The sequence below is a fragment of the Neltuma alba genome, unplaced genomic scaffold (assembly GCF_004799145.2).
Source record: "Neltuma alba isolate B1F8T4 unplaced genomic scaffold, ASM479914v2 tig00002767_pilon, whole genome shotgun sequence".
Taxonomy (NCBI): Eukaryota; Viridiplantae; Streptophyta; class Magnoliopsida; order Fabales; family Fabaceae; genus Neltuma; species Neltuma alba.
This window is the reverse complement of record NW_021633004.1, coordinates 29,158-44,702: the sequence shown is the minus strand read 5'-3', so window position 1 is coordinate 44,702 and position 15,545 is coordinate 29,158. Positions and strand designations below refer to the sequence as shown.

Genomic DNA, 15,545 nt, shown 5'->3' with positions numbered 1-15,545 from the left:
CGGCTTTAGACTCATATGCACGGCTACAATTACAAATTGAGTTCTAATGATTGCTTGTGCTTCAGTTATTGAGTATAAACCTTGTGCTGCCAACGAGAAATTTTTGAACGACTCAAATGACTTGAGTTGCCATTATATAGGGACCCGACTAAATCATTGTTTTGAACACTGTTGTAAATGACAGAAAATTTCTCCTGCATGCGATTTGCAAGGTAAGACAGTCAGGAAATACGTTAACCCACCTAAGCACGAGACCCAATCCTTGATATTATGATTATGCTACGAAATTGAAAATGGAGGAATCTAAGCAAAGGCATCTAGAACTCACCATTACTTTGAGTATTGCATTTTCATCGCAAATGACATCCCTAGATGACACTTGGGTCGGACTGCTTCCATCTTCTGACACCCCTAGTTCCCGAAGATACCGTAACCTGGGAAGAACCATGTGTGCAGCTATCTGCATATGACTTAGACATGGATACAGAAGCAAGGAAAGGAGCATTAACTTCCTTCAAAGAATCAATCCTCAAAAGACCTTCAAAGCGATCTTTACACATTTGAAGTTTAAACCACTCGTTATGTGTGTAAAGAGTTGCTCGCATTATTTTCATGAGTTGAGGTTCCTCAACACCGAGCCTCCTACCAACTGCCACCTATCCAATATGAAATAATATTTTATAACCACACTCATGTTGCCCGATAGCATAAAAGACTTAAACACAAACTGATTTTAAAAATGTCCAATGATTAAGTTTTGAATAGTACCCTTTCTTTATTTATCTTTCTATATGGGGAGAAAAAAAGAGGTATGAGTGGGGGGAATTAACAGAGTCATCAACGAAATGTCGTAATCTCAAGTCAATCCATAAGATGCCTTTGCATGAGATCGTTTAAGGCTACTTGGAAGTAAAACATAAATGAAAGGGCACTACAAGCAACCTTCCCAACTTTTTTAATCAGGTCGCTGTTATGTAAAATAAATAATAGTTATTCATTATCTGTTACTAGCCGTTAAGGGTAGATAAGGGTCACATAGATAAGGGCCCTAATCAGATTATCTGGTCATTGAATAAAACTAAGGAGCAATTCAGTTTCTCTCGCTTCTTTCCTTCTCTGTTTTTCTCTCTCACTGTCTCTATCTCTGACTCCCCTTTCTTTCTGTTTCCTTTCCCTTCCCCCCCTTCTCTCTCTCATCACATACCACATCAGTTGGCCTCAAAAAAATAACTAGGAAGTTCAACAGAGTAAATAATTTTTTTGGACAATTGACAAGATGACTTCATAATGGAATCATCTTGAGTCAAAACAGAAAGGGGCCAAGCTGCAATTGCAGAAAAGATCAAATATGAGAATGAAATGACTGCTAATATAACATTATAGCAAGTACACATTACCTGGAGAGAAGCAGCCAAAGCATGCAAAGGCAAGACATTTCCAAGAGCATCTTCGTTCGTATGAAGTAAGGCCAGAAGAGTTTCCTTCAAGGGCTTTAATAGAGCAGGATCATTAGCTGCCAAAGGACCCAAATGGGAGCAAGCAACTCTTAAAGCAGCATTATAATCACCAGAGCTGACCAGCTTGAGAATTCAACCTATAACCATCAATTCAAATAAAGGCTTACATTCTGGATGCAGTGATGAATAGCCCAGAAAAAGCTCCTCTTCCACAAAGAGAGTAGGTTATAAGAACCGTTCCTTGATTGAAATTATTAGCAAATAACAAAAAGTGAATTCACTTACCTGCTTAAGTTGGAAAAGCAACACTGAATTTTGCACAAAGAAGTTTGGATCAATATCATTAACTTTGTCAACAACTTCTGCAGCCATTCCTTTGCTAGCTAATTCCTTCATTGCCAACATTATCTCAAATTTATCCTCCATACTGTTAACTTCAAATGCAGAAAGCTTTTCAGATCCCTGCAAAAAACATTACCCGGTCAATGATTGTTCTGCCAAAGGAATAACATCAGATCTAGCAAACAGATACCTGTTTCTCCTTTGACAAAGTAGAAATAACGGTGCTTATGCTATACTCTTGTTTATGCTCTTCAAATGAAGCATCAAGTGAGTAACTATCATCATCATATCGTCCTCTCCACCGCTTACGTTTATTTCTTTCCCCATTTCCATGCAATCTGCTTTGCTGCAATACTCTTAGATTTTCCAGTTGCTGTGATCCACTGGTGCTACAGTCTTCATGATTGCTTGTGGGTTCGGAAGCATATCGTACTTCAACATCCACTTGTTGCATACTAGTCACATCAGCATTATTTTCAGGGGAACCATCTGTGTGAGCATTGGTAACAGAAGTTTCACCATCTGAATGCTTGCCAGCATTGCAATCAAGCTCAAGAGAACAATCTCTTGATGAACAATACCCGGAGTCTTGTTGACTGAATTTTACATTTGCTGTAACCCTTTGCTTGGGAAGTGCTAAAGTTCATAAAGATTGACAAGGGAAGAAAACAAAATGATCAAAATCAATATGAAGGCATATATTAATTGAAAAATGGAATTCAATTTTCAGAAACTCCACTATTTGATTATAATTCATGAAAACATCTAACAAACGTAGAAGAAAGAAGCTAATTTAAATTTATGAGATAAAAATACCATGAATTGAAAAAAAAATTCAAAAGTTAAAAGAACTAGGCATATGAAAGAAATTCTGCACAGACACAGGAGCAGGGAGAAACAGAAGAACACTTAATCTTAGGTTCAGCAGAGAAGATAATGTTATACCAGAGTCAACAATGCCTCTGTAAACACAATATTCACGAACAAGCTGATCGAGTAGTGGGACATCCAGTCTCATCCGACATAATTCATTCTGAAAAAGAAAGATATAACGATACAGAGTTGAAAGGAAAACCCCAAATAGAAGTTAAGCAAATCAGTATGAAGCAACCATGCGTTATTTCTGTGAGGACCATCCCATTATGCATCCATGTAACTAATATTGGACATATAAATGTGTAAATGCAAAGGCATACTAGTATGAGTATCTCTGCTCTTTCCTCTCTGATGCTTCTAATATATTACATCCCTTCCTCAGACAAGGTGAAAGTGAAAGAAAATTTGTGTTTTAATCTTAATGAGACATAAAACCTCCATTTCTGAGGAGATAGAGGACAAAACTGCAGTCCATCTGAAGGTTAAATGTATAGACTCTGATTTTAAGATGTCAACCAAATTTTGATCCAGAATTTTGTTTGTAGGCATTAAAGAATTTCATTCTTAAAAAAGACAGAACAAGAAACCAAAAAAAAAAAAAAAAAACTGCCTGAATATACTCATTCATAAAGTCTACCATATTTTGGGTACAAAAACACAAGCACTCAGCCCAGTTTGCAATTGACAATTTTCTGATTAATATTAATTTTGCATGCAAACTTGTCAAACAAAATAACTTCTTTTCCCAAAATGACTGATCTTAAGAGGTGAAGAGTAGAATTGTCTAGAAACCATCACTGTGCACTCTTATACATTAATCCACTAGAAATGGCGCAACACAACTAGTTTACCTAAGAGGTGAAGAATAGAATTGTCAAGAAATGAGAGAAGGTTAATATTATTAATGAACTCCTACGAATACCGTACTGAATCAACATAAATTATAGCAGTAGGAGAATCGCTAGCTTCAAAGCAGTAAAATAAATACCAGAACAGCATAAAATGAAGCCACGGACAACCAAAAGAGAAACAGACCACGGAATATATTATAACCTGAAATGCCTGAAATAGATCACCCTTAGCAAATCTCAAGCTATCAATTGCCCCTTGTCTGGTAAGCTCTACAGCATGTGCAAGAGCCTGTATGTCAACCTGGTTTCCAGAGTCAAACAGATTGGGTCGGCTTACACATGGGAGAGGCATCAACATACGTTCATAGAAAAATCATATGACCAACATACATGTGGAAGTACATGCATCAATGCGTTTGCACAACAATGGCAACAACATCCACGACAACTTAAACTTGCCTATGAAGTTTCAGAACCAACAGCCAACAGAAATATCTCACCTCACTGAACGGTGGCAGTTCATATAGAGTGTCCTGTGGTGCTGCAGGAGGGTCACGCTCCTCTAGGAGCAATCTTTCATTCAGATCTGAGATTTGTGATGTTACACCTTGCCGTAAGCAGTATGCCCTGTGAATGCTGCACAAGAAAAAACGACCAAAAATAAAAGTCTCGCCAAAAGGAAAACAAGCAAACATTATAATGAAAAATGAGGCATGGTTTAACTAATCACTGGAATTCAATGACAAAAAAAGATGATAAATAATCTAACCTTATCAAATATCTCAGAGCCATTGAAACTATTGGATCATAAGCTTGCAAATGAGCTCTTAACACAGAGGACATCAATCCAGCTAGGTCAAACCTTCTCATTTCAGACCACTGCAAATGATAAAGCAAGCATGATCATGAGCTTAACCAATGCCTGCCCCATTAAAAACTAATGAAGCATCTAATTATAACGTCAATAAAAGAACAAAGGAACATAGTTCCTAAGATAGTGAATGGCACTTGAATGAGCTCCTCTTAATCTCAAAAGAAAAAGGAAAAAGATCCCCCACGGTAAAGAACAAACTTTTTCTTTTTTCTTTTTTTTTTTGACCAGGGTAAGGAAATAATCTGATCCTCGATTTCCACAGCAGCAATGAATCTACCCTCTGTTCACCACAGTTAAATCTTAGACTGTTCGAAGGCACACCATCTTCCTCTGGCCACATATTGACCATGTCAATCCACGGGCATGCTTCTAAGGAAAAGCTGGTTGGCTTAAAAGACCCCCACCACACGCACCAATGGTATAAACATATCAATACAACATATATAATCAAATTAATAAGAAGCCGCACTATTCATAAACCACAAACAGTGGGACTCTTTTCAACTCTGCCCAGCCACCAGAATCTGGTTTGCCAAGTGATATTAGTTGCAAAGTGTCTGTACACAGTAGGATAATGTTGGGCATCAAATATACGAAGCCAAACAGGAAAGAGAACTTTCCAGGAACTACCACAAAAATATTAGGAGGCTCCGCAACTACTGTGCTATTACTAAGAAATTTGAAATTTTTAGGCACCTACAACAAAAGGTTACGGCCAAAGGTAAAATTTTGTTTTGCTGGGAATATCTACTCGAATCCTGATTTTACTCACAGAAACCTTGACGCTATTTTGCCTGATTACCTTCCTCGATAAGACTGCTTGTTCAATGATTGCATTGCGTATAAGTCATTCAATTTCTTCACAAAAGTGAAACAGAAATCAAGAGCATGGGTTTTTCATGAAATTATTTCTTCCTCATGTTCCTCTCTGCCTGAATAAAATAAGAATGCACACCCACCTCATTTGCTACGGGAGAACTTTGATCATCTTTGTCATATATAAAAGCGAGTAGAACATGCTTGAATTCCTCATATGCTTCCTTAAATATACAGACAACCGTTAGAATCCGCATTGAGCAAAAATAACCATAAAAAGAAAGACTGTATTCGATGATTGCCCAGGTACCGGGTAAGCATCAAGTGCACAGGGAGCAAGAGACGTCCTTAGACAGTCAATTGCAGAATCGCGATCTTCAGTCTTCCCCTTCCTAAGAAGCTCAATAAATTTCTACACGAAGTAAAGAAATAAAACGTACACTCGGGAAGTCAGCAAAGTACAGGATAAAGTAGACAAAAGGCAGAAGCACAATTGTCCGGTGCAAAAAGTGCGGGAGGAAAATGAAGCACAGAGGATAGTATCTCCTATCATGAACCTATTTATTCTCCACAATACGGGATTAAGCAAAATGATTTTTTTCGGGGCATCTGCTGAGGAAGCGCAAAAAGCAGGGAGGCTGACCTGCTTCTGCAAGCGGAAGAGAATCTTGTGGTCATGGAGAATAGAAGGAGCGTGTATCTGGAGGAGATCCATGGCAGCATCAATGTCGCCAGACTCTAATGAGCGCCTGATCTGGCGTATAACCAACCTTGAATGATAAGAGGAAGGAGATGAGGAAGAAGCAAACGAGGAGAAGGAGGAGGAATCTTCAATCAAATTTTCCGATTTAGCGAAATCGACGACAAGATTGTCGAGAGTTTCCCAGTTAACAGGGGTCGACTCCATTATCTTTTTATTGAAATTGTGAATTTTCTCAAGAAAACTCGTGAACCTGAGATCCTGATGAAGGGATTTTGATTTTCCACGTTGAAGACTTGGCAGGGAACTCCGCTACAACAAGAAAGGCGGCGATACATGGTAAATATGGATCGCTGCTTATATTATCTCTGCCAGGTGTCTGTTAAAATTAAAAATTAAGAAAACCGCTTCTACAATCTACCGCCAAGCCGCTGGTCAAAAAAAAAAAATCTACCGCCAAGCCTTTTTCCATTTTTTCCTTAAATAAATTTAAAAGTTGAAGAAATTTACCCAGTTTCCGTCCGTCGCCCGATTGACGTCATCCCCAGATCACCTATAAACGGACCGTCGTTGGGAATGATCTCCCGGCAGCAAATTATCTCACCAAAACGGTGAGTAGCTTCTGTCCTTGTCCATACGACTCGCCGTGAATCAGCTAAAGCTGAGAAGATTCTAGACCATTCAACAACAGGTGGAGATTTCTTCTCAGGCGAGCCCGGTAGGTGGCCATGAAAAGATAATTCCTTCTATTTATATGAAACAAAAGTGATATGTATGACCAAAAACTGAATACTTGGTCCATGAGCTTTGTAATTAGTCTTTAATTATTTTCAAATTCATCCTCGTGAAGGTTCAGCTTTTTTTTTTTTTTAAAGGTGTTTATTCCCATGTTATCTAGGCTAACTCAAATGGCAAGAGTGACGTGAGCATAAAAAGCGGTCTAATGTTAAAGCATCTTAAAGATGTTTGATATAAACCAAATCATGGTTTCAGAAGTACTTTTACGGATTACGAAGTAAATATGTTAAAAAAATTATCTCGTTTTACGAAAAAAAATACTTTTAAAACCGTGGTTTTGAAAATGTCAAACGCCCCGTTAATGCAACTTTTTTGTCATGTGTTGCATCATTCCTTGTCCTTCCACCTCATCGCCACTTGGCCAACCCTGCATAGTTACTAATTACAAGTCATGGTCAATGTCTCATAGTAGCATCTTAGTGCTTGTTTATAGATTCTTTAAAGCTAATTTTTAATCATAATTTATAAAATATGAGACAAATATATTTAAAAAAAAGGTGTGCCTCAACTTATAAATACTTAATTCATAAGCAGCTCCAAATAAATTTGAAAGCAAGCACTTGAACAAAAGCAAACTTTAAAGACAAATCTAAAACACGAAGTTCATTATCTAAATTACTTATTGAAATCTGAGATAAAGTTGAAAGACTAAAATATTTTTCATATATATGATCCCATTTTTGTAATGGTACACTGCGCCGATCAATTACTTATACTGTACAAAGTTTATATAAGTATTTCTTTTAATTGAAAGCAATTCTAAACAGAGATACTTCTTTAAAATATATTTAAACTTTAACCTCATGTTGTAATGAACTCCGCCCTTATGCTAAATTTAACTCTGGTTAGTATGCCTATTTGTTTTTATTTTGACGGGAAACGGTTGTTTTTTTTCTTCGGGGGAACACAGATTGCCGTTTGTCGAAGTTACAAAATGTTTGTAATGGGCCGGCCCAAACTATCATAGGTCAGTCAATGAGAGTGCGCAGAAGTGTTTGTTTGGACCAACAAAAAATATCAGGCAATAATAAGAGGCGCAAAATATGGGACAATCTTCTGCAGCCCCATTATTGAGCACTGGCCTTTCATGATTTAGATTTTGATACGCAATTAGATTAGATGTTGAGTTCGTATATTATAGGGTTAAAAAATGAATCGCATTATTCATAATATATAAATATTGTTTTTCCATTATTATAATTCTAATTTATAAATACACATATTATTGAAAAAAATTTTTTGTCAGAACACATATTATTGACAATGATTTGTTGATAATTAATAATGTTAACGCATCCCTAGCACCCCTTCTGTTTTTTTGGATGGGGGGAAGTGGTAGTTGGGTGGGGAAGGGTAGGGTGGTAACAGTTATAATGGATAGAACCTTCTTAGGCATGTGGGATTTTGGCGTTGCTAGTTGAAATTTAGCTACGGACCAAAAACCATGTAACCCCATCGCCCGCAGTACTTGCTTCCGAATGGACCACTCACTTCCTAATTTTGGGCCTGTTCCGCAGATTTTTTTCATTTTTAAAATTACATGACCAAATTGTCAATGTGTGAGATGAGAGACGTCTCCTCATTGAATACCTAGCAAGGGAATTTCCGAAAGAAAGACAATCTTCTCATAAACAGTAGCAATTTGTCGTCGAAACGCTAACGCCATGCTAGGCATATGAAAGGGGTTTCAAGAAGGGCGATGAGATCATTTGAAAATTTAATTACTTTATAAGCGTCATTAATGTCATTTGACCACTTTGAGTCCAATTCTTTCCTTTCTTGATTAACGGATTAGGACTATGAAACAGCTTCACCCATAGTTAAGTTTTGGTTCTTTCAAAAAACTAAGGAGATTGGGACAAATATTTACGGGCGTAAATTTTGTGGGAATAGCAACAAATCAATTTTACCCAGTTTTGGACAAATTAAGGGAATATAATGAAAGCAAAAGAAATATTTGGACATTGTCGTTGGGTGTAAATCTTTTACTGGTCAGTGCTTGGCTTCTTTCACCGGAAAGTGTATATCTCATTATTTTGTGTTATCGCTTGACCGCACCATAAGTTACAAACATTTCCTGGGGATGTTGACAAATATAATAATCAACAATATATTCAAGTCCTCAATCTCATAATTGAATTCAAATATTGGAGTTATGCATTTGCTCTCTCCCTCTCTCTCTTGGTAAGCATTAAACATTTATGTAGAGTAAGGATGGATCATAATATAGTTTCAAACTCCATCAGAATTAAGATCCCTTTAAATGTGTGCTTTTTTTTCCCTGTGCTCTCTCATTGGAAGTAATCATGTTCAAGAAATTGTTATGCATTAAACATGGATACCTTTTTCAATAAAAATTCAAATCTTAGTTCACCACATTATGAAAAATAAACTAACCTTTTTTACTAGACTTAACTCTCATTAGTAAATACGTGCTCTAGAGCGAAGTATCAAAAAAAATTAATTATATTATTTGGCCTCATGATGCGGTGGTAGCCGGGCCAGGGCTCAACCTTCAACCCCTCTTTAGGCTTTCCATTAGCCTAAACTCCTAAAGCCAACTTAGTGAAGGAAGTAATATTAGATTGGAATTGGAACATCTCCCCGGGCATGGTGATTCTATTAGTTTGAAATAGAGTACTCTTCTAATTCTTAATATAGAATCTATTTAAATAATTTGATTAGATTAAAGAAGTTAGGTGAGTTAACTAATTACAAGAAACATGACATGTTTTTCCTAAAACACCATAATCATCTTTTTTAATATCCTTCCTCCTTCATTTACTTGATTATGGTTGTGGGAGTATTTATAAGAGTAATTTAGAATTGATAAATATGAAAAATAAGTCTTATATTTAGGATAAAAATTAACTTAGTAATTATACCTTATATTAAGGACTGGAGGAGTATGATATTATTAATTATTAGATTTCTTTTTCCTCATGCAATGCACCCGAAAGAATAGCTCGATAGAAATTTTTTTACTAAGCATTGATTTGATCATAATTTTGGCGAAAATTTCAAAATTCAAATGGTAGAAAATAAAATAAAAAACAGCTAGATGTTTCTTCTTTGTAATACATAAGAAACGTAAAATAACTTAAGAAGTTAAAGACCGTACTAGTTCCTCCTTTTGGTAATATTATATTTACACTAATAATTTATATTAATCGATATTGATAATCATATCCTACAAAAAAGGCACCAAATTCAATAAAATTACATTGTATGAAAATATAGCACTATTTATGACTTAGGAATAGTATCACTTAGAAAGTACTTGACGTGAAATGCGAAACTCATAATAAAACTACTTCCTCTCTAACCTTATATAAAAGGTTTTTTTTTTTTAAAAAAAAAGGGAGATTGAAGATCCATTTACAAGTCACTTTATATAAAATGATCCACTCTTGATTACTTTCTTTCATTTTTTTTGTTGTTGCAATTTTCATCGGATAGTATAAAATGCGGCATATGAAAGAGATAAATGTTTTCAAAAAATAATACATTTGAAGGAAAGTTAAAAAAATTAGACAATATCAATCATTTAATCATCTCTTTCAGTAAAATAGTTATAAATAACTTGGTTGGAGGACAGGGGGAGTGCATCATAGCACAATGGTGGAGATGGGCAATAGTTATGATCCTCAAATATGCATGAGGCATACGAGCTATTTAAAGAAAGATGCTTTTGTCCAATCGCCTAAGAGTTTGTTTGGATTCACGATTAATATATAAGCATGTTCACATAAATCGAGATAAAACTCCTCTTACATATTTAACTCGTATTCTGTAAATTACAATTGAAAAACTGTTTATAAATTATAAGTACATATAAGTAGTTCACGTAAGTCAAGATAAAACTCTCATCATATATTTACCTTGTATTTTGTAAATCACAATTGAAAAGCTGCTTATAAACTATTCTAGATAAACCCTAAGTGCAATATTGTAAATTCGATTTTATTTATGATTTCAAACAATTACTGAGTATTTTTTATTTTTTGAAAAAAAAAACAAAGAGATGCTTTTGGAAAGTCCAAAACGATGGATAATGGTTTGACTTGTACAACAGCCGACTAGAGATTCTGAACTTGCTTTTGCAAATATAATTCACTTTCCTTTATGCATGTTTCCCTCGCTTTCTCTCTGATCTCTTCTAATTTCTCATTAACAGTAATATAACAAGCAAAGTCTTTGAAGCATCACAAGCTGATGAGAGGGCACCACACTTTAATTGAAGTCGGTAGGGCTTGACCCATTTTGATTGCGACAATGCTAAAGTGTTCGTCAATTAATCTTTTCAGTATATTTGGTTTTCTTTTCCCATTACGTTGTTGGATCCAATCCACTTACCATCCATTTGATGCTAACTAAAGTTGCGGGTTTTCGCCTAAATCCAAGAGCCATCCATTCCTCATTGATTTCCTCGAAATATTCCTCTAATCATATCTTTACATTATTGTCGCATCCCCCCTCCTCAACCCCACTCCTCCTGCTTATTCAAATTAAGCCTCTAGGTCTTTTGATCATACAAAAGTGCAGAACAGAAAATTATATTTATGTATATATATTAAATGCTCTGAACTGAATTAATACTTTGAAACCAAACTATTAAATTAATAAACCAACCAAATTAGAATAATTAAGATCACTGAACTTGCAAAGTAAAAGAGATCATATATATTCTCTCATCTATAAATGCTAGACAATATAATACTCCCTCCGTTCCTTATTATAAGAGACAAATAACCAAATTACGTTGATAAAAAAAACAGTTAAAATTAGTTGAGGACAATTAATATGTAAAAAGTATAATGTTTTTTTTCCAACAATGCCCCCATTAATAAGGAGAGAGAGTATGAGAGAGAACAATTAAATTATTAAAAGAAAGAGAAGTGGAAGGGAGAGAGAGTATAAGTTGGAGACAAAATAAATAGGGATAAAATAAGAAATCAATATAAAAAAATAGAGACAGCTTTTAAGTGTTTTTTATATCACATGTTCATGACACTAGTAACCTATATATACTTTGTTTTTTTTTGGCGTCTCTAATGCGACATATAACACAAAATTTGTTACATATTAATATTCTATTCATAACACGAATATATATTATTATCTAATTCATTAGTTCCAAACGCTTTGCAAAGCATACGTTTTCATCAAAGCTGTGACTTTGACATATAGTTTCCTCTTAATGAAGAGCTCCATTGTGTCAGAAGTCAGAAATAGTGCCATTTGCCGTTGCTGCTACGCTTGTATATATAATTATATACATGTATTATTCACTCTCTTTGGGAACCTCTCAAAAACAAGACAGTAGTGTTTTTAAAATAGACATCACTCTCTCTCTCTATATATATATATGTATATTAAAAGGGAGGCTAAAGAATCTTACTGTTCATTCACATCACTTTGCCCGCCAAACAGCCGCATAAGTGGCTTTCATGTTGGACTTCGTGTCTTTTCTTTTGTTTCTTTAATCTGTTTTTGTTTTCATACACAGCTCACTTTTGGCTTTTGGGATAAACACTAGCGATTTCTGCCATTATGATTATTTTAATTACACATCGAGAAAAGAATATATCTTTTGAGGTTTGCACGATAAACAATTTAACTATGCATGTTAGGAGTGTTATTGTCTAGCTTATTATGGATTTTAGATGTGTGCTACTTTAATTATTTTTACATTTAGTTGTTTTAACTAAAACTGAGTACTGAACTATTCATTATATTCATATGGTAAAGTAGATATATGTTCTTTTCGAAATTTAAATGGAGATAAAAGTAGAAACACTTAAAGTTCTTTTTTGTGTGTATAAAGTTCTTTGATTGATGCTATACCTTTATTTTGCCAAAAATTTATGTTGATGTATTCAAAGGAATAAATAAATTTTAAATATTTGATGTATATCTGATAGTATATAGATCAACCATTTACAAACTACTCGTTCATTATTTATAAATGAACAATGTGAAGCGGGAGAAAAAGAAACTAATTCCCTGCGAACCGGACACACTCTGGTTATCGCAAAAGGGACTGAAATTGTAAAGAAAAACCAGTAAAGAATGCAAAAGCTCGGGGCACTAAAAGCCTGCAGGAAAAATGGCATTTCTTTTGTTGGAAAATATTTATTTTTCCTTTTTAAAAAAAATTAATAATATTGAATCCAAAAAATTATATTAAAAATATTAATTTCAATAGCTGATAAAAATCACGAGATTTTGATTTAAAGTTTTCATTTTCTAACCTTCTGAATTGAATATTTTGATTTTTTTAGCGACATGAATATTTTTAGTTATGAAAATATTGGATAATTAAGAATGCAATTTTTTTTCAAGACTTAAAATAACGAACTGGCACAAGGGTGGCTTCAATCATTCAACCACTTTCTTTCGTAATTATAGAAGCACACAAGAGCTCAAGTAGTAAAGTGTAACAAAAGCATCACTTGGCCATAATGACTATAATAGTGACTACTTACCCAAAAACCCGAGCCTCGTTCTGTGCCAAAATTCCGATCTAGTTTTCTGTGTCCAATCTTTATATTAAAACTAAGGTTGGTTACTCATGACATGCACGTACCCCTGTTTCTTTAAATTCATTTTACTTTCATCGATCCTCATGGGAATATTTACTTTCCCCTTTTTACTCAGATTTGATTTAAAGGCTTTGTAACCATGTCGTCATGTCACCTTTAGTTTTTGAACCAAAATTGTACTATAACATTCACTAAAGCTGTTGTATATATAAAGTTAATAACTTGTCCCCTCTCACCTGGGAATTGATCAAAGTGAGATGATTCCTCTTTCTCTTTTACCAATTCCTTGTTTGGATATAATATTTGAAATTCACTACTCCTTTACTAGGTCCTAAGGGATCAACCAAATAACTATTCAGCGTTATACGTACACACACATAAAAGTTCATATGGGTTGGATTTTGCAGCACATGTCAAGACCGTAATACATTTTATGACTACAACAAGTGCTTATAAAATCAGATCAAGCGGCGGCATTCAACATTCTAATGTTATTTTTCATATGTATCTAACACACTAATTTTATTTATGATGTTTTTAGCACCTTCATGCCTAATATTATTTATAATGCATATGGCACTCTAAATCGTAAATTCAATAATATCATGGAACATCAGATGGTGTTGGTGTTCGCACCGCAAGTGCATAGATCGTGACAAGTAATAAAATGATGAGTAAAGTATTATTTCCATAAGGTTTTGGTTTCAAAACCCGGTCAAATATTAATTATCATACTTTCGCTTAATTTGAGTAATACAAATATCAAGAGTGAAAGCAACTATTTATAAAATTAGGAATTAATAAAAAAAAAAAGTGATTCTTCAATTCCAAAGATTCAAAGGGACCTAGGATTATTTATCCCTCTTATATTTCAAAGGTACTCAATTAAATCCCCATTGTATTTGCTTCTTAATTATAGATTATGCTAGCTAAGGAAACTAAATTACCTATAAGTGCTCTTTCAACTCTTCCAACAAGTGTTCAACTCAATTAATTCCTTAATCTCTTAGTTAATTAATTATACCGTTAATAAGTATATCTCTGTCTTATTAACAAAACCATCCATTCAACTTGCAAACTTCAAGTTCTCACACAATTTTACTCAAGTTCTACACTCAACCTAACCCTCTCAAGCATTAATAAAGTGAACTCAATAATCTCATTGGTGGCCAATCCACAAGAAGCATCAAGCATAGAGCAAAATCAACATATATAGGGAAAATGAGTATTTAATCTATACAAGAGTTCAAAACAATCCTAGAATCAAAGTATTTAGCCACATCATACACTCAAAAAATCCATATAAGAATATATATCTATGTCAGGACAAAATGGAACAAGAGTAGAGAAAGCAAAATGGAGAGGAAAAACCAAGGAAATAAGCCCAAATCTCTTCAAAACTCCAACTCCTCTAAGAAGCAAGCCCTAGAATAGCCTAATGCTCCAAAGAACCACCCAGAACCGAAGAATGGCGACCAAGGTCGAGTTGAGGCCTTAAAACCTATAATTTTCTGACTTAGTACTGCTGTGTGTTTTACTATTAGTGACTGTGTTGCAGCCCAAAATTTTGCTTTGCAGCCTAGTTTGCCTCTATTTAAGTTGGGCTACGGTCAGGACAGAGTGCACTGTAGCTCAATTTGCCTCTGAAAAATTTTGTTCTTCTAACTCAATTGAGGAGTTTTACCCATAATTTGGAGTCTATTTATTCTTCTTTAATCACCATAGTGTGATTCTAAAGCAACCTTGATTCTCAAATACTTCCAAAAGCTTTCGAAGTGGCTTGACATAATTACTCTTAATGCCAAAATATACCTTGCGAAAGTAACAAACTTTATAAGCTCAAAAATAACAAGGATAAAAGTCAAAAGATAAACAAATACATCTAAAAGTGCATAAAACTAAAGAAAAAAGTGCTAAAATGGCATCAAATTCTAGTGATTAACATTTGGATATATCATAAATAAGATTATAGTATTGGATATATACATATGAAAAATAACATCAAGGTTACGATGCTGAATGCTATTTACCTTGTAAAAGCTCTTACAAATTATCAACGAAATGAAAGTGTCATATTATGCTCAGATACAAATATTTGATCAGATGATTCGAACTTACACTCTAGCGGATGGCTTCTCTCATTTTAACCAACTAGATGAATATAATATTTGTTGATAGATTCGGATGCTTTTAATACTGATTAAATGATAATAAGGTATCTTGTCTCGCTCAATTAATAACATGCAAAACAAATCTCGCATTGAAGGTTGCATGCACAACATGGTA

General features: G+C 34.5%; 1 pseudogene; it reads right to left on the bottom strand.

The window, feature by feature from the left end:
• Positions 1-194: 194 nt before the first annotated feature.
• LOC114737342 (uncharacterized) lies at positions 195-6,259 on the bottom strand (annotated as a pseudogene).
• Positions 6,260-15,545: the final 9,286 nt, after the last annotated feature.